Genomic DNA, 19,942 nt, shown 5'->3' on the forward strand with positions numbered 1-19,942 from the left:
TTGTGAAATAACACAAATACGTAAAATAAAATTTACTTGCGCACGCCAGGATTTGAACCCGCGCCTTACGGCTTGCTAGTCAGGAGACTTACCCCTCGACAAAAGAGGAAAATAAAAACTTGATTATTTAATTTAACCATATATGAGTTTTATATGAGTTTTTCCATATATATGAGTTTTTATTTCGGTACTATTAAAGATATCTGCTACTTATATTAATTAATTTATTTTATTTTATTTAAGTATAAAATAGGCATGATGCCCAAAAATGTACATACTTGGATGTTTTAATACATGGTGTTTTATTATTGACACATGTCAGTACATGTGTCTCAACAGTATGAGACACTGATTTGCTAGGTACTAAAAAAATGTAAGAATATTCAATGTTGAAAATAATTGTTGCGTTGAAAAGATTTTTTTTTGTATTTTTGAAATTAATTCACGTGTCATTCATTTTATAAATCAAATTAATAAGCCATTATTTTGTAAAATAGATGTTAAAAAATACAAAATATTTGTATTTTTACAATTGTAGCATTTTCGTTAAAAAATGAGTTATGTCTTTGTCTTCCGCCGTGCTCATACAATTTCACAATTTGAATTAAAAATTAATTTTGTTCTAAAGTCGATGTACACGGTTTTGCCATGGTAATAAAAAAAATATTTTATTAAATTTCTCAAAATATTTAACACACACCTGACCTGACTAAGGTAGTAACAAGTATAATATTCTGGAGGTAGATAAAAAACACAAAATTTCGTAAAATTGAAGAATATCAAAAATACGAGAATTTCAACTATTACACGAACAGGTAACAATAAAATATAAATTGACAAAAATTTCAAGTACTGAAATATATAAAATAAATTACCATTATTTCAAATTTTACAAGAATTTGAAAAGATTCTAAAAGGGTCGATTATTAAAAAATTTTACAGAATTTTGAAAATTAAAAAATTGCGAAAAATACAAAAAATGGCAAGAAATACATACGAAGAAATACGTTTTCTGTTTCCTTTCAGGAAATTCCTAATATATCGGAGCACGTGTTCATACACCTGCAATTGCCTTGATAATATACAATGATGAAATGCGAAAACATTAGAATTTTTATGAAGATGTGTTGCGACATCGTGATAATACATTCGTATTTTACTAAAAGTTTATTGGAGTTTATTGAATCGGACGATACCAATATGTAGACTTGTTGGCAACCAAAGTTCTCCCGTAGAATCGGACGATACCAATATGTAGACTTGTTGGCAGCCAAAGTGCTTCCGAAAAATCGGACGATACCAATATGTAAACGTGTTGGCAGCCAAAGTTCTCCCGAAGAATCGGACGATACCAATATGTAGACTTGTTGGCAGCCAAAGTTCTCCCGAAGAATCGGACGATACCAATATGTAGGCTTGTTGGCAGCCAAAGTTCTCCCGAAGAATCGGACGATACCAACACACCTGAAAGTTTGCTCACCTAGTTCATAGCACAGGTAAGAGCATACATTCAGGCCCATAGGTTATCATGCGCTATCATTTCACAGATTGTGGGGCGACGGCTTCTCTGGGTATCGGGAATGTGCGTTTGTCATATCCAGTTTATATGATACCTAAAAATAAACTCTGAATCTCCATTCTATAAATATAAATAATTCTACTAATTATTACAATCAAGCATTCTAAATTAAGTTTAAAACCATGGAGCTGAAAACGTTTAAAAACAACATCAAAAAATGGCGAAAAACGTGAACGTACTGTCAACAAACATAACAAACAAACGAAGATATGGAAACCAACAAACATGAAGATGTGTTAACAAAAAACATGAAGTTGATGCAATCAACAAACGTGAAGGTGGAAACCAAAAAACATGAAGATGATGCAATCAACAAACATGAAGACGTGGAAACCAACAAACATGAAGATGATGCAATCAACAAACATGAAGATGTGGAAACCAACAAACATGAAGATGATGCAATTAACAAACATGAAGATGTGGAAACCAACAAACGTGAAGATGGGGAAATCATGATGTAACACCCATACAACAACCTACAGTCCGCCTCATAACAGTAATCTCTGGTGAGGAGAACTATGAATATAATAGTTTATTTTACTTTTTTTTAAATAGTCGTTAATAAAAATTAAAAATAGATTTAACAGTTTTACCACTATCAGTTTTAATGCAGGTCTGAAAGAGTATGATTTTTCGGGGCCACCAATGATCGCGAAATTCATAAAAATCGAATAATTTTAACTATTACTAGGTGCTTTTTTGAAAATTATTTTTGATTATCGAAACTACTTCGGTTTCAAAAATATTTTTTTGACTTATTTAAGTTAGTATCAAAATACTATATAGGGTTTAATGCAGTTTTGAGCTTCATTCTTCTTTAGCTACGCTTCGAACAGCGTTGCAGTGTCCATCATCAAGGCAGATGTAAGATCATCAAAAGGCAGATCTGCCCTGATGATGGACTCAGTAACCATTTCCGAAAAGCTGGATAAAAAATGAGAAAGCGCCACACTACATAATACTCCAAAAATTAACCACGTCTATACTTTTGTACGTTTAATACGTTTTTCAAATCACATCAAATCCATTACTGTTTACGTAAAGGATCCTTTAGTTTGTAAAGAACCTTTTTTTTAGATTTAATATCTAATATTACGTTTTTCAGGTATATATAAATTCTTTTACAACTTTACTCAGATGACATAAGTTTCACAAAGATCTCTGGGCTAAAAAGGAAAGAGTTGTAAAAACGAGCCCTTCTCATCTCGTGCCACCTAGTTTTTCACTGGTACCTACATCTGTGCGCAGGGGGTCAATGCTGGTATCTTCTTTGCAGGCTCCTTTGTAATACCTGTAAAACAGACAAAATATATAGTATGAATTAGGCAAGAGGGTCTACAATCTATAAAAAGGCATTCATTGTTAATAATTAAGTAACGAACCACCCATTAGCATAAAACACAAAAACGACCATCCACACTAGAAAGCAAATTTGTAGAAAATTAAAACAAAATCTATAGATCTAAGATATAAGCTGTAAATTTTGACAACAATAACAATACAGACAAGGAGCGACAAGAAGAAGCAACAGCAAGGCAAGAGACAAGAAGAGACAAAAAGAGACAAGAAGAGACAAAAAGGGACGAAAATAGTCAATATAAGACAAAAAGATACAAAAAAGACAAAAACAGATTGAAGAGAAGAGGAGAAAAAATTTTATACCTTAGGACATGACCGTGGATCCTTTTACGAGCTGTCAAATAGGAATAATCAAGATTATGGTACCTACCAGCATGACGAAAGTTTTAAAAAAGAATTATCATTTAGATAGTGACATTTGGGAAAATTTTCTTTTTTGAATAAAATAAAATATTAATGGTTTATAATTAAGTAGGCAGGAATTTAAATACCTACATAAAAATCAATGCAAGTTTTGCCTTTTTAAATAAGAGAAAATTAGAAACATACATAATTTTCTGGACGCGAGGTCTACTATTGAAATAATGTGTATGCGCTTGCTCTACTACGAGTTTCCGGACACCGTGCATAGACTAGAATATTTGTTTGAGAAACTATCTAATAAGAACAAACTTTGGGATCATCTCCCAAAGAGATTTATTGCTTTCCTTTGTCTCGTTCTATTTTAGAATTTATTATCTTTTAGTCGCGCTTTGTCAACGCTTTTCGCCAATTACTAGTTTTCTGGAAGATAGCCTTGGAGTGTCAATAGACGTGCATAGACAAAACTATTAATAAGTCTTCCAGGGGTAATGACATACAATAAAGAAGAACACAAGAAGAACGATGTAGGCGTGTTTCGTGATCCAAAACTGTGAGAGATTTAGATTCCTTGTATTTAGTGATGGTACATTTTTATCTTTAGCTTTAATTCCATTTGCAGCCCGCATATGAGTTTCAGTCCAGTTGTCTCCTTCAAACATAGCGTCTTCTGAACGTAATCAATTTTCCGCATAATCAAGCTCGCGTAACTCATTGGTGTATATTATAAATAGAAGAGGTACCCGTGTGCTTCCATGTGGTACACCATAGATTTTCCCTTAAATTTAAAATACAGAACTACTGTGTTTCATCATCATTATAAACATTTAAATTTATACTAAATGAGATGGCGATAAATGTGTAAGAGAGACAGTATATGACAGTAAATGGTATAGAACCAAAAGGAATGAAGATAGTAGTGAAATCAGTTTTCATTTAAATCTACATAGAAGATATTATTATATGATGCTCATTTACGTATATCGAACTATTTTCTAAAATATTTTTCCGAGTGACAAACTTCAAAATAGAAGATGCAATTACTTATTTTTCACGTGAAATAGCAACACTAACGACGTCACCTCCTTATGTCGATAGATTTAAAACAAAAAAAAACCCAACCCATGACCACAAGGCTTAGAATGCCGTGGAGAAAGAACGACTTGATCTGAACAGATAGACGCTCCCAACATTTCTTCAACGTCCCAAACCGATGTTTTCTTGATTTACGACGTCCATGTTTTTTTTCTAGGTCCCTGTCTACTAGCGACTTCCACGCCCATTGCCTCTAATCTGTCAACATTGACAGAAGTTAATTTGATGCTTAAAACGTCAAATTAGCCAAGATGGCCGCCCTCGTGACAGATACACGAAAATGGCGCTATTTTCACGACACATTAAATTTTTACGTCAATTTTGTCGATAATTTAGTGGTGAAAGTCTTGAGGCGATTCAATCACTAAAAGGCGCTATATAAAGTGGACTATTACTATACTATCATTATTATAAGTATAAATATACTCGGTGACTCAAAACAAATATTTTGCATTAAAAACATAATAATTTTTCAAAATTTCGTATTAGAATTTGAGTTTGGTGCAAAGTGCAATCTTTAGAACATAGACGCCACGTGGAAAGCTGTATTTGTTCTACTAGTATTTCAATTGAAGGTGCTCCGAAGAACTTGCGTCTCGTATTCCTTCACCAATTGTGCAAAGCAGTAAGATACGCCAAACGGTTCCATGATAACATCACGCCAAACGCCAAAGGGTATTCAAATTTTTTTAATACGCTTTACCTTTTCTGCACTAGAAAGGATAGTTTTTACGACTCGATCTACCTGTCCTCAACAGCTGTGGAAGTACTTGCTAGCTTCGCTTCAATATCAAGGTTCACTCCAAATTTTACTTAATAGTTCTTTAATTTTACTTAAAATTTCTCTAATGTTATAAAAAAAAAACAATGTAATGAAGAAATACAAAAATATTCTCGAGCTTTATTATAGGTCCTGATGGAAATCCTTGGGGAATGTGAGAAAAAATACAATAATAATGTATAAAACACTTACCCCCTTACTAATAAACGTGTTTTAAATAGTACCCAACATATAAACAACCACTTACCAGACATTAGTGATTGTTCATCAGCTGTGTAAAATTTAAAATATGTTTATTGGAAAGGCCCCTAATATATCACTTTTACAACAAATGACGGTTCCAAACAAAAGAGAACGAAAGAAAGGGTGATAATTCACTCTTTTCACCAAAAACAACTCTCAATATTGCCCTGGAGAAAGACCAACATTCTTGCGTGAAATGGTTTCAACCGTGTTTGGTGACCAGATCTGAATATACAGGTACTTCTCCCACCTTTCTCTTCCCCATTTCCTTCCCCTCCCAATTTTATTCAGCATCACAACATACCCAAAACTTGGAGATGCCCATAGTCTCAGCCGTTTAGGAAGCGTGTCAGATCTGAAATGCGGTCACTCGCCAGGACTATTCTAAGAGCGTGGACTCCCCCTGTAGATGTGTTAATTTCCACAGTTTTCCCATTTCCTCCCCATAACACCCCGCCCTTCCACTCCCCCATCTCCCCCATGACGGGCAACAATAAAGCACGACTAATTGAGCGGACACCCTGACGCCAGCCTGAGCCAGGGTTGGTGCATTTTTCACTCTTATTATTCATTTATTTACAATAGTATTATATAATTATGTTAACTGACTTGAAAGTAATTACCTACGTATTATCATATTAAATAGTTTTGAACTAGTAATGCAGCACTAAATAGAATTGATTGAATCACTAGCTGTACCCCGCCACGCGTTGCTAAGGCTCAGTCTGTCTGTGCAGATAGAGATACAATAGCAAGTATTGCTTTACACCCAACAACGCTGTTTTTTAAAAAAACATGTTTTTACTTGTCACAGGTGACATCTATATAATATAGGTATATAAAAATACACAATATTCGAATGCAAAGTTGTGTCAAAATTTCAAAGCAATTGGTGAAGAACTTTCGGAGGTTTAAGATTTTGAACAAACGTACATTTAAATTTGATATAGATTTTTACAACACTGTTTTTGTAGAAACTCTCCACAAAGGTGATTTTTTTAAAAAGAATCAAATACAAATTTAACAAAATGATGAAATGGGATAAATTCATGAAAATTAATCAAGTATCATTAATATGGTATACCTAATGGTAATACGTATCACAATGCACCCTCGGGAAAAATATCTCGTTTGTCAAGCAATCCGAGTCCGGGATATTTTTGACATTTCTCGGATTTGGGAATCGATTTGATATCGATGAATTCCGACCAATGACGCGATGGCTGTGGTTTCGAATGATTTTCGACAGAATCGTTTCCTTGTTCGAATACGTTTACAAAAAATTGTCTCGGACTGTGTGATGATTTTTGACAGAATCGATTCATTGTTCGATGACGTTTCGAAACGATTGTCTCGGACTGTGTGATGATTTTTGACAGAATAGATTCCTTGTTCGATGACGTTTAAAAACGATTGTCTCGGACTGTGTGATGATTTTTGACAGAATCGATTCTTTGTTTGATGACGTTTCAAAACGATTGTCTCGGACTGTGTGATGATTTTTGACAGAATAGATTCCTTGTTCGATGACGTTTAAAAACGATTGTCTCGGACTGTTTGATGATTTTTGACAGAATCGATTCCTTGTTTGATGACGTTTCAAAACGATTGTCTCTGACTGTGTGATGAGTTTCGACAGAATTGATTTCTCCATGACAATAAATCGAAATATATCGACGGTCAAAAAGATCGTGTAAATCATCGATGATTCTTCGATTGTGCCCAGCGCTAATTCCTAGATGCGACAGAATATTTTTCTGAATTTTCTGTTTTTCTTATGAGTCTTTAAAAAAAATATTTGCTATGGCACAGCCCTGTTTGTAGCTGCATCCGTTGGCGCGTATGTTGTTCCGTTTATTTGAGTGGTTTCTTCCACGGGCGGATATTGGATGTCGGCAGTAGAGCCCGGAACTAGGTCGGGGGGTGGTGGCAACCCTGGTTCATAGCACATTACATTACTCGATATAAACTCAATATAATAATACCATGTTGCACGTGGCATGTTTTTTAGAACACCCTATAATCAATATATAATTACATATAGTACGTATTTATTTTATCGGTTTAAAATGTTTTTCTTTATTTAAAAACTTCGAATTTGATTGAATGGAATTTTTACTTTTGTTTTAATGAATGAATGAATTCACTGTCGATGAAAACGCGTTCTATCAACTTTTGGTAGCACACGCGGATATATATGAAATTGGATGATATTACAGCAGTTGATATACGAAATAAATGTCGGTCCTACCTAATCACGATTTGGCGCAGTTGTTAGCGTGGTTGAATTCGTCCCTCGGGACCAAACTTCAATCCTCAGTCGAACCAAAATAAAAATATACGTACTTTTAAATAGTAAAAAAACATTGATTTTACGGATTGAAAAATTTCTAGATTAGTTAAATAAGTTAAATAGCGTCATATTGTCTAATTTTTGATAATTAAATGGAATATAGCCAATAGCTTATCCCCGGTATTCTATAAAATTTTGTTCCATTCCTAAAACAAAAAACCGACTTTATTGTACAAAATCTTGTATTTCTGCATTATGTCATTTGGATATTGGGTTCTTATCACAATATGACAATATTTCAACAATCTTGTCCTTTGAAACAATCGAGCATTTTTTTTATAAAACTTTTTATTAGACAGAAAAAAAATAAAATGTCAGTCCTATAAAAACTGTATTAATGTTCAAAACCTCCTACTTACGAACCCATTTTGCTATGGTTGTATTGTATAATGTGTCAAATTAAGTTCTTTAGAAAATTATCGCAAAACCTTCAAATATTTGTGCCTGAACTTCGAAATACAAAATAAAACACACTTTTTAGCGATGATTTTTTTCTTGCATAAATCAAAAGAATACGGCTGGTGTTGAGCTGGAATTTAAATCTTTACTGTGAGTAATCTGACAATCGGAATTCTTCGAGATCCGGATTACCTAGAATGTTCTTTAGTCATCACCCTCTCCACTAGACTACAGAGGTCTCCTTATCCAATAACCACGACCCCACCTTTGGCATTTAAAACAACGCAGTAAATCATCCCTGTCACGGCTTCTTCCAATATTTGTCTCCCAACCCCTTTCCATCCCCCATTTCCACCCCAACCCCCCTCCCGACCACACCCATTAACTGGGGTAGTTTAGCCTATAAAAAGTGTATACTGAATACCTACACAGGATGGGGATATGCAACAATATGCAAACAAAATGGTTAAGATGTATTTCCTTGGAAGGCTTACGAAACAAAGTGGTTAATATGTCTTTCCTTGGAATAATTTAGGAAACAAAATGGTTAAGACGTCTTTCCTTGGAAAACTTAGCAAACAAAATGGTTAAGAAGATGTCTTTCCTTGGAAAACTTAGGAAACAAAACGGTTAAGAAGATGTCTTTCCTTGGAAAACTTAGGAAACAAAATGGTTAAGAAGATGTCTTTCCTTGGAAAACCTAGTAAACAAATGGTTAAAAAGATGTCTTTCCATTGAAAAATTAGGAAACAAAATGGTTAAGAAGATGTCTTTCTTTGGAAAACTTAGGAAACAAAATGGTTGAGATGTTTTCCTCGGAAGGCTCAAGAAAAAAATGGTTAAGAAGCTGTCTTTCCTTGAAGTGTAATAAAAATAAAGCAATCTAGAAAATGCTTAAGAATTCAGATATAATTTTCTGTATCATTTTCTTTATCATCCACAAATTAGATACAAATTACATAAAAAATAAAGACTTCCACACACAGCATTCAAGACAAAAAGAAAACAATTAAATGCACCAATACCAGTGCACATATTTTATTTTATTTTTTATTTATTAAATTTAAAATAGATCCACTTCGTGTGGTCTAATATAAATCGGTGATTGAGTTGTAAGATCCCTGGCTCTGAACGCAAAGGTCACAGATATAAAGAAAATATAAATTTGTGTGGTTAAATTAATAAAATTAATAAATTAATCCCTTGTGCCTAGACGAACATAATACCATATCGTTAAAATATATGACATTCAATTTCAAATAGATTTGTTGTTGTTGAACGTATCCCAAAATTGAATACTGTTTTTAAAAGCAAGTGAAAGACTATTTCAGATTTATATACGGACATATGCAATTACAAATAATAAAGATTGAAAGAAAATAAAAATATTAAAGTATGTATAATCGTTCACCCATGTTTTTTTTTTGTAAACTGTTGCCACTTAATGAGAATTTTTTTTTATTAGAAATGCGTATTATAAGGGCTATTTTCACTTCTGTGAAATTTTTTCTTACTGTGTCAGTAAGATTATGAAAGGGAAGCTCAGATAGGGCATTTATAGCAAATGACCAAAGAAAGGCGTATATAGTATATAGAAGAGTATGTGTGAGACGATGCATGAATATGAATGAGGTATCGAGTTTTTGGAAGTTTGTCCTCTCTGCCTACTCCTGCAGATAACCGGTGTGATGGTAAGTTAGTTAGCTCTCACTTCACTTCAATTTTCACGTTATATATATATTTATTTAATTATTCGAAAAATAGTCAAACCTTGACGAGGCGAACCGTTTGATGGTTTTCCGTGTCATAGAATTATTTAAAATTATATGGGAGCCGTTATTATAAACTTTGAAATGCAAAGAGAAAGCTTGGTGATCTCTTTTTCTAAATCTGTTTATACTATATGACTAACCATAATAAAAAAAGGAAATAAAATGATTTTTACGAGGACATGTCATTTGATTCGATTACTGCTTCCTTTTTCGTATTGAGACAACGTTTCGAACAGTCCTGCAGTGTCCGTCATCAGATATGCAAATTGTAGAAGTATGTGAGTTATTTAAAGAATATTTTGAATTTTAAAGATACTGCGTTCATGCATTTCTATTGACAAAATATTTTTTTTAGTAGATTACATTTATATTTTTTATTGAGTAATTTATTATTTTATCTGTATTCTACTCAAGCGAAACGATATGAAAACTTTCAATTTATCTAAAGCATATTTTTTGGTATTCATAATGTACACAAATTCGTTATAAAGATTAATCAAAATAGTGATTTAGCATTAAGCTTCGCCTTAATAGTATCTCCAATGATTAATGAATGCACCACAGACAAAATACACAAATAAAAAACCCGTTCAATTAGTTTAATCTTCGAAGACCATTATTGTTTATACCCCTAATATTATTGTCTCTATTCGTGGTGCTGAAACGTGGAAACATTGTTTTATCTGCATTTTTTATTATTGAATACAAAACCGATGTTTATTGAGAGCCGTTCACTGTTGTACACTGTATACCCTGCCGGGGATGTGACGGGGGAGGTCGTATTGACACTGGCGAAGGAAATAAGGCGGGCTAATGGATGACAAACAGCGTCTCGACGCCAGCGCGGGCGTCCCCACATCCAGTAACTAGTAACTAAAACCTCCCCATTTCACGCCGATACAAACAGAACCTATATCAGTGATGAGCAACAAGCGACTCGCGAGCACATTTCGTTCGGCCGACCCGTCTGTATTTAGAGGAAATCTTTAGAATATCTTCAAAGCTTTGAATCAGCGTCAAATAATAAGCGTTTTAAAAACGGATTTTGAATTTCGGGAAGTGGAAATTAACCCACTTCCCGACATCTGATTGAACCGAAATTCGGCAGATAGACTCTTTGTCGATGGCTATGCATTCTATCAAGTTTTGGTGGCAATCACGCGTGCACACGCGGATATATAGGCATTTCTCTGAAATTGGATGACATAACAGCATTTAATATACGAAATAAATGTCGCTCCTACCCGATCAGATACGGGATTTTGAGGTTACCCATGTGTATTTTTAAATGGGTAACTTCATAATCCAATTTTATTACTTGTTTCGAAATTAATTACTGTACAATATTTTCCACTTTCACAGCTTGTTGAGATCTATCCCTAAAGTTTTTTTTTACTACATTTTGTCCCTCCAAACGATAAAAACGGTTAAAACTAAAAATGTTTTAATATTGCTTATTTAATAGCAATTGTTCAGATTTCCGGGTGCTATGATCAAATATTTAACATTTTCAAAATCTGCATTACAATTTACAAAATACGAAAGGTTTCGTGACAAACTTTAGATTAAACTTAAAATTTTAAATGATAAAAATCGACAGAATTTATTGGCTTTTCCTTGAAGTTATAAAATTTTTCGCCTGCGGCGCTTTGTTTTGCCGTTTCGTGACTGTTTCATTAATAAATTGTGGTTTTAGAAATTATAAATAGGTATGCGACGGACTGGCAAGTTAACCGTGTCAAGAAATATAATCAATGAAACCAAAGGTTCCGATCGCAAGTTGAGAAAAATTTATGAAATTTTCTATTTTTTGTAATTATTTTTATATGAAACGACAAAAAGGTGAGGTCATAGTAATATTTATAATATATTTGTCTAAAAAAATTGTTTTTTGTTTTGTAATCAGTAATTTTAGTTCAGTTTTAGACGGAAAAACGTAAGGTAGACCCATTTTTAAAACTTTTTTATTTTTAATTTCAAAAATTACATGTAAATTTTTGATAATAACATTTTTAAATATATTTTATCAGGTTTCATAAAAAGTTTTTAGTTTCCGGATACGTTCAGAAATATCCCATTGATTTGGATTTTACCGAAAAGCGGAAATGCACACAAATTTCCGACTTTCTCACAGCATCTTTTAGAAATATAACGGTCTATACGCCAGAGGTCTGAAGGGTTAAACGCCATCTATGGATATCCTAATAGACTAATCTAGAGCTATCTATGGGTGAGATCATACACGTTAGTGTAATATGATTTATGATATTTATGTTTGTGATATCCTTGATGTTAATCAAGGATATCACAAAAAGGAAAACTGATTAATTGCGTCTGTTAAAAGGTTGATCACCGCTGTGCTATAGCCTATAGTCCGCCAGGGTCGGGCAAACCGAGCAAACTAATCGATTAAAACACCATCAATATATGTTATTAACAAAAGTACGATTGTATCACTTGGTTCAAGGTATCAGACTTGGACTCTGACAGGACAGAAGGATATGATGACAGCTTAGTAAACAAATAATAATAATAAATGTTGCGTTTTCTTCCTTCTTTATTAATAATATTCTCACTGGAATCTCCCGTGCTGAGGATTTCATTTACACAATTTAATAGTACGAATAATATGAAGAAATTATAAAACATATTATTTATTAACGTCTTTTAAGGGGCTTTCATATTAAGAATAGTAAAAAATTGACAGTGTTTATGATACATAACGAAACTGCTTCAGTAAAAATCTTTTGTATTTGTTAGGTGCTAAATCGAACATGTCCAATGACTCTAATTATAATTATTTCTATCCTCTATTTATCTAATATTCTGGACAAGGAGGAATACATTTAGTAGTTAGTCCCAGAATTTCAGCACTGAAATAAATCCCGACTTCGAGTATTCTGGTAGTGAAATCCTAAAGTTATCAATGCAAGGCATTCGGAGTATCAATTGCAATTCAGACTATCAAATTCAAGTCAGACTATCAAATCCAACTATTAGTTTTTAAGGGTTGATTTTTTATGCTATTATTGACAGTATTTATATCCTATATTTTCTTTTAATATTGATTTTTGCAAATTACTTTAGGTAGGAATACATATTGGTTTTAAAAATATTTGTTATTATTTCTTTTATTATTATGTTACACAATTGTAATGCACTTTGTATTGCAATTAAGACTTTTTTGTGTAAAAGCCCTGAGGGCTTAAATAAATAAACGCATTAATACCCTCAATTGATACTACCTTTGGACAAAGGACGCAGCACTACTTAGGACAAAAAATGTATAATAATATTCCAGTCATAATTAAAACACAAAATAAATATTCTAGCTTTTAAAACAAAACATAAAAATGGATCTAGTCAACAGGAAGGGATAGCATAAAAAAAAAAACTGGACAATAATGAATAACATATACATGAACCATATTAATATAGACCAATTTTTAAAAATCTCAAACTTCTGACAGTGACGGACATATATATATATATAATGGAGTTAAGCCTGTTAGTTCGATCTTCTCCAGAAAAGTTCCCACAGAAAAACTCAACACATAAACACGCTACAAGGTTCACAGAAAACTTATTAACCCCAAAAGCAAACAAAACTATGTTTCAAAAAGGACCACACTACATGGCCATTAACCTGTTGTATGCTCGGAAATTCCAAGCTTTTTTGAAAAAAACCGCGCGCAAATTACTCTCCTGCCTTTTGGTCAAACATCCGTTTAAAAACAAAGAAATTGTTTATTTTGCGATTGTTTTCTGTTTATCAGATAATGTATCTTATTATTCATATATATTACATGATAATATTGTTACAAGTTTTCCCAGAATAGCTAACTTTAACAAAAAAAATGTGTAAAAATTTTCCCATTCGGCAAACAAATGTAAAAAAAATATATTCATAAGAAAATTAACTGATTTTTTTATTTCTACACAAACCTGAATAGACACCCCTCGTGAAAAAAAATAATCCAAAGGTTTTTTCGAAGAAGTAATGCCATTGACACTTCTTTGAAAATGTAAAATATTTTCATTTATTCAAAAAAAAAATCAAACGTCAAGTGTCCACTTAAAATTTTTTTGTGTCGTATTTTATAAGTATATGATAACAATTCTTCCAGATTTCGGTAGTTTATACAACTGTTGTTACTAATAATATTATTTTGTACAAGAAACCTGTAAATAAATAATGCTAATAATAAAACTATTCATTAGGACGTAAAAATTTTGACATTTCTTACGAAGTAAATTTTCATCACTTTTCTTGGGTGAAATATTATAAAAATTACATCAAAATAATGTAGATAAAACTATCTTTCTGATGATACCTCAAATCTATTATGTCCACAATCAATTTATATCAAAAATAATGAAAGAAGTAAGAGTTTACCTTAGAAGAATTCGCGATCTTTTTGCATTGCTCTGAATTCAATGGCGGCCAGCCCATGTATACAGATGTGTTTGAAAGAACAGGGTGACAAAAAAATCATGACTCGGGGAATAAAAATAAAATTTTCTAATATTTTTTTTATTAATATTTATTTATTTATTTAAATGCGTTTTTTAAATTCAGATACTGTGTGGTTCAAAAATAAATAAGAAAAAAATTTCATCATATTTATTTCAGTTTTAGAACAGGTACATGAAACACGTTTTTTTAATCTTTGGTCGAGAGACTGCGAAAAAAATCATTTTTCACATACATAAATTTATTATTATAATATTCAAATTTTTAGACACTGTTTCTGTCCTCCTCAAAAGTGGAAGATACAATGAATGGAAACGAAAATTCAAACAATGCAAAGATGCACAATGCACTTGTTTCAGTAAACATTTTTATTCAAATAATGCACAAATACACCCATTCAATAAATAATTAAAACCATAAATAACAACAACCAGTACCAAATTACAATCACAGATAACAAAATCCAAGTAACAAATGATAACACACATTCAACAAATAACCAAAACCATAAACAACAACACATAAGAAGACGTCATATGGAGATGTAGCGACTGTCGGAGGGAACACGTCGGGTGATGGGCCAGGCTGTAGGACGGCATAATGCTCACGCTGACCCGTGAAGGTGGAGAAATCCTCGGACCAGGTGAAGGTCTGCTCCTCTGGATTCTCCTCCTCCCCCTCCTCCAAAGGCTCCAACTCATCCTCCATCCATAACATCCATTTCCACCATTGACGGAAGTTCTACATCACCGGCGAGGGATTCATCCTCGCTATCAGTGAATCCGTAGAACTCCGCAACGACGTGGTCGGTTTCCTATAGACAGAAAGAAAAGAAAAAAAATCAATACGCGTATAAATATTTTATACCTAAACAAAAAAAAAGTTTGTTAGTACTTTTTTGCACACCCTATATAACTGATCTAATTTTGTGATATTTATTACCATTTTTATAAATAAAAAATAATATTTCTAATAAATATTATTAGAAATAAATATTTCTAATAAATCATGTATTTTGTAAGAACCCTGTAGCTCCCATACAAAATTTGAATTTGTAAAAATCGTTCATATTTGCGCGCGCAGATCGAAGTGCGTTTTACGCAGGCGCGGATATGATTTCAAGATGGCCTCTCACACATACATATAAACAGTTCACGTGTATTTGTGCAGGTTTCCGATGTCTCGTATTTATTTAATTAAAAAATATTAACTAAATATTGACGAAACTAGGGCTTTTATACACAATCTCAATAGTTTTCTTTACATAATAATGTACAATCCTTATAAGATTAGGCAATATTTACGTGAATATTGATGGAGAAACGTCAAAAAATTTCTCGGACACTTTTTTAGCGCGGAGGACATTAGAATATTATTTTTTGTAAAATATTAACTAAATATGGACAAATCAAAGGCTGTGATATATGTTCTCAATTGATTTATCTGCAAAATGAGATACGAAACAAAGCAAATCACACAATATATGATGGAACATAGCTAGAAATAAAACGAACATTTTTATCACGAAGACATGGCGTATACTTTGACGTAATATTTTGTCGGTTATTTTGAGTTTTCGTATTTTAAATTTACCGAAACACATGCCGTGAACAATAAACTATGTATAAAAAAAACATTACTTACGTTTTATTGATAAATTACTTCGTTTTGGCACTTTAAAATAGAACCGCGATGTTTCACTTTGACCTGCTTTGACCGTTATTTTTGGTTGAGTTGGCATCCCACAGAAAAATTTAAAATTAGATGTGGAAGAAGCTTCAAGTGTTTCTGAAATATGATGCGTAAAGAACGAGAATAGCTCAAGCGATTAAGACCTTGTTCTCCATACAAATTCTTTGTACATTAGGGTTAAAATCGCATATAATTTTTTTTTTTTTTTTTTTTTTTTAAATTTGTATGGGCCGCGCATATGCGGGCCCGGCATACGAGGTGTTAAAGTATATAACAACCTTTCACGTAGCATCAAACAAATAACCGACATACTTCAATTGAAATCTTCACTAAAAACATTTATTTTAAACAAATGTCACTACACCTTAAATGAATACCTTACATAAATTAAATACCTCTGTTTTTTATTTATTATTTACATACATTTGTTAACATGTAATTGTTGGGTTATGTAATATAATGTGTATTTGTTAGGTTACCTGGAAGAAATACGATGTAACCTATAAGCTATATCCTTTGTACTCTGTATTTTTGTGCAGTAAATATTTTTTTGATTTTTTTAAAAATAAACAACACAACTAACAGAAGCAACATGCCAAGATGTAATATTAGTTATTTTTATATTATTGGTTCAAGTCACCATAGAATAGGGTTACGAATAACCTGACAATATTTGAAAATCTCCTACTGCCAACACAGTAAGCGGAAAATGTTGCTTTTGATATGATGGAGGACTTAGCAAGCCGAGGAATTGAACACACTACGTCTGAGTTTGGGACCCAAACGCGATGTCAACTCAGCCACTGATATAAAACAATATTGTAATATGTAGACATCAGAACAAGCATAATACTTAGTGAGGTCTAAATATATTTGAAAAAACACTCTTTCAAGGCAATAAAAAAATAAGTGGCAGTAAGAACACTATGCCTTAAAATTCCCGTAAAGACACTACTCGTTTTTACTTCGACTGTTGATAACGCGAGATAGGTGTTTCACTTCGAAAGGCTTTCTCAAACTGGGGTGAAGCTTTCAACAAACGATCTATTTATAGCGAAGTCGCAGACACCTAAAGTATTAAGAAAAATGTGTTTCTTTTTCACTGGGGGAAGATTAATGGGGAGACGCTGCATTGCATGGTGATCTGTTCGAAATCTAGGTGACTGGTGCGAGTGCAGTTCCACAGAGTAGTTCCGGGATGCAGTCTGAAGGGTTGAGATATTTAAAATTATATTTTAACCAGCGATTACTGAGCATATTTGGAGTAAAAAAGTTGATATCATTTTGCTTTCCGATGATAGTTTTTCAATTCGAAACCTATGAGCAGTTGATTACAGCCTAGGGATACACGTGGTACGCACTTTGTCTCGTTCCAGCAGCACGTTAACAGACTAGGCAGAGCGCGTATCACGCGATCCTTTGCGACGTGTAGCAGTGTGATCAGTGGCAATGTTTTTTTTCAATTGAAAAAATATCATGGTACAGCAAAATGACATTTATGTTTTTATCTTAAATATTCTCGGTAATCGCGAATTAGAGAGACATAAAAATACAATATTGGATTGAATCACAGATACAATAATGTATTATTTGTATGCCTTTCTTGACATTATTGAGTTTTTATACGGACAAAACTATCTATTCATATTGCGTATGTATGGGCGGCAAACAAATAATTCGTCTTAAATTATTTGAAAAAGCATAACATGCAAAAATTTTATTTCCCTAAAATAATTAAATTAGCGCCATCTATGGAAGAGCAGATAATGAACTCTTTTAAGTATATCCTTAAAATAAAGGTAGTGACTTGATAGAGACTTAGTTGCCTGGTATTTAACGCAGTTATAAATATCGGTGGACACATTTAAAAAACACTCGTACGATGCTGTGTTTTTACTTATACCGTCATAAGTAAAAACACAGCATCTTTCTTGAGATACTAAATGAGAATACTGTAGTTCCACCCATAATTTATTAAAATTCTGGTCAATTTATTCGTTTTACAGTTAAAAACAGGATTGGAGGCCTATTTCACAAACTTCATAACACGCTGTTAGATAACCGCGAATATGTTATATTTATTCGGACAAGCCATCTGCGTGAACACGTGTTCAAATATATTCTGAATGACTAATTTTTTTTTATTACGAAATTGTCACGCAGTCACATTTTTAATAGTATCTAATAAATCCCTGTTAAAAATGTTAAAAATGGGACTGCAAGCCGTTCTTGATAAAGTGTTGGTAAATTCGGAATAATATCGAAACACGTGTTCATCTACATGACGCAATGCAAAAATGTTAATACTTTTATAAAAACGTGTACGGACATGGTGACAAAACATTGGTAATGTACTTAAAATTTATCAGGATACTATCAATTCGTTCCTTAATGACCTGCAATCCCGTTTTTAAAAGAGATTTGAAGAGATTTCAGGTGTGTGCAGGAGTGATGTCCCAAGAAAGGTTCTTTACAGCCAATAATCTCTGCCTACCCTTATCTCGGACATTATCCCAATATTGGTATGCAAGTAGAATAGTGTAGTGTGTACGCGGCGCCTACTAATAAACATCGGGGGTTAAACGACGCCGCATAAAACCCCCATTAACTCGAACAAACAAAATAAAATGTCTTTAATAAGAGTATCTTTGTATTATTCTTTATGTTGTTGATTTCTGGGCCATCGCGCCTCGCCTTTATGGACTGGCCTAATGAAACGGGCTTCAATTAACACAGGGCACAACAACCCGTAAAATAAACATTAAAGTTAGACGAGTTTTCCCTACAACACCTTCTGACGAGGGGAAATGAAATGGAACTGGAAAATCAACCATATTACGTATCTACGCATCTTCAAACATACTCAAACTCAAACTTAATGCCAAATCACTATTTTGATTAATCTTTATAACGAATTGGTGTACATTATGAATATCAAAAAATATGCTTTAGATAAATTAAAGATTTTCCTTTCGTTTCGCTTGAGTAGAATACAAATAAAAAAATAAATTACTCAGTAAAAAATATAAATGTAAACTACTGAAAAAAATATTTTTTCAATAGAAATGTGTGAACGCGTAAAAGAAACAACTTAAAAAAATACAGTATTATAGCTAAGATTCTGTAACAGTTTCACTTGATTAACTTTTTTGCTTTCTTATAAAATTATTTACAAAATAAATAAAAACCAGTTTTGTACTTGAAATCGAACATTTCTAGACTCCGTTTGTCAAGCGATTTTAATGCCTATTACCTACAATATAAGGTATACCAAGAATATACACATTTTTGGCTTGTAGCTTCCTCTTAAATATTTACCACAAAAACCAAATCAAAAGGATAATTGTCACAAATTCTATCCCCGATCTTTAAGGCGGTGCACCAGGTCGTGTAACATTTGGAATCGGGCCGCTAACAATAACACTCCTTATGTAGATAGCGATAAGGTTTAAATTCCCGCTAAAAACATCGTAAAAAGTGTGTTTTTTTTTTATTTGTGAAGTTCAGGCACAAATATCTAACGATCATTTTCTAAAGAACTTAATTTATCCCATTTTACAATAAAAGAGGTTCAAAAGTAAGAGATTTTCAACTTTAAAGCAGTTTTTATAGGCCTAATACTTTATTTTTGCTGGGCTTGTAACAATACTTGTGATGATGTTGATGTTGAAATGATGTGTTCTACTCGCAGTATTTAATTAAAGCGTGTAAAATATTTCTAAGCCATCAAATTTTAAAATTAAAATAAAACTAACGATTTTGCATTACTTCGTAATGTTTCGCTTTAAGACGAGACAATACCCTAAAATAAAGCCAGAATTTTAACGACGTA

This window comes from Hesperophylax consimilis, chromosome 29, assembly GCF_061612785.1.
Source record: "Hesperophylax consimilis isolate HC1 chromosome 29, BYU_Hcon_1.0, whole genome shotgun sequence".
NCBI classification, from domain to species: Eukaryota; Metazoa; Arthropoda; class Insecta; order Trichoptera; family Limnephilidae; genus Hesperophylax; species Hesperophylax consimilis.